The sequence below is a fragment of the Odontomachus brunneus genome, unplaced genomic scaffold (assembly GCF_010583005.1).
Source record: "Odontomachus brunneus isolate Ranch 3 - 2012 unplaced genomic scaffold, Obru_v1 Obru_scaffold_174, whole genome shotgun sequence".
NCBI lineage: Eukaryota > Metazoa > Arthropoda > Insecta > Hymenoptera > Formicidae > Odontomachus > Odontomachus brunneus.
Genome location: NW_022639624.1, coordinates 140,276 through 142,114, shown reverse-complemented (window position 1 = coordinate 142,114; position 1,839 = coordinate 140,276). Strand labels below are relative to the sequence as shown.

The 1,839-nt window shown below is 31.8% G+C and overlaps 1 protein-coding gene across 3 annotated transcripts in view; it reads left to right on the top strand.

Annotated features, from left to right (window-relative positions):
* LOC116851386 overlaps window positions 1–1,839 on the top strand; it is a 28,855-nt gene continuing 27,016 nt past the window's right edge. For all 3 annotated transcript variants that reach the window (XR_004379572.1, XR_004379573.1, XR_004379574.1), the window contains exons 1-2: window positions 1–96; window positions 418–447. The gene's annotated coding sequence lies outside the window, so the exon portion shown is untranslated. The remainder of the gene's footprint in view (window positions 97–417; window positions 448–1,839) is intronic.

Genomic DNA, 1,839 nt, shown 5'->3' with positions numbered 1-1,839 from the left:
CACAAGTTTAGCTAAGAAAAAAAAATGGTTAATCCAAACATACTTGCTGAAAAAAGAATCACTGCTTTTAGTGCTTCACAGGAATTAATGGATTTAGTAAGTATTTGAACTTTTACTTTAAGTTTTATTGTTCATTTTAGTCACCTTTATCTTGAGGTTTCTCTACGTATTCGTATTATAACAAAATTATTATCCAAATATTGTACAATTAATTATTACTTTGCTTTCATTATATTTTTATGACAGTAGCTAAAAGTAATTATTATTTTGTTACTGACTTTTGGTACATTTTAATTTTCTTATCAACATTTAAGGTGAAATGTATGATTTTGTATTAAGCTTTCATAGCAAAACTACAGACTATTTCATTGCTACTTATGGAAGCATTTTATGTGATTTTCTTATTGCTACTTTCAGGATTTAAAGAAGCTTCTTGGATAATAGAAGGTAAAGCTATCCTTGAAACTTATGAAATAAATAAATGTTTAGAAGAAGAAGATCGAACTGCCCTTGTAGACATTGTTATTAAATGGTTACTTTTTCGTATTAATCACCCAGATAGCCAAACCTGTGCGAGCAGATTTTACGCAGAGTCTGTCAACAGTATCTGTTGACAGAATGGCAACAGACTGCACACAGAAACTGTTTTAGCAGTCTCTGACGACAGATTGGTGACAGACTGCGCGCAGAACCTGTCGACAGATTCTGACGACAGACTGACGGCAGATTGCGCGCAGATTCTGTTTCCTAGATAGGCTATTTAATTCTATTAAGGGCCATATGTACGTTATTAAATGGGGCAGTTTCACATACACACCATGCTGCAGAGAAGTCAAGATAATTATATTGTGCAATAATTGTACACATATACACAATAAAAAACAATGTTTATATTTTAAAATTGTATTACACATTTTTTATAAAAAAACAACAATAATAGAGAAATAACGAGTACAAGTATAGAATAGTACAACGGTTAAATGGCCATTTAAAGGCGTACACATGTCATTCCTGGTAAAAATTGTTCTCATAATTTTTCATACAATTTCTCATCTTATTATTTTTTTAAATGTTGTTATGTCATTAAATCCGATTTAACCGTCATGCAATAAGTATTGAAGGCAGCAGCACCGAATAAAATATTAGTCTCGCTATGTAAATAACTTTTACAGAATTTTTTTGATGGTTTATTTAAAAATATATCATGCTTCGATTTTGATAAAACTTAATACAATCTGAACGGGACGATCGACCAAATTAATTCGCACATGTAAAAGTACAGTATTTTATTAACATGATAGAAAAATGTCATTATCTGCTGTTTTATTGCAGTAATTTTCTATACATTCCTTGGTAGAAAATTAATTTCGAATTATCGTACCAGTCTCTCTTACATTATTTATACGCTAAACGGTTTCGTCTATATTTTGCGGCTTAAAAGGCGAACAAACTATAATATTTTTCTTCCTTAAACTTTAAATGGACAATACAAAGCGCTTTTTATCAAGTGAGGAATTGGCGTAGTGTCTAAGGCGACGGACGATTATCCAAAAGATGTCTTCAGTTCAAGTTCGAATCTCACTAGAGAAAATATTAAAAATTATGAAAAAATAATGTAGAAAAATTTTTTTGTCATAGTATTTTATGAGTATTTATGAGAAAGCGCTTATTCTATGAGTAATTATGAAAAATTATGAGAAAATTTAATTGAAGAACCTACGAAACGACAGGATCTGCGCGTAATCTGCAGCCAATCTGCCGTCATAGTCTGTCGACAAGCTCTGCACGCAATCTGCCGCCAGTCTGTCGTCAGAGTCTGTTCACAGACCCTGTCAACAG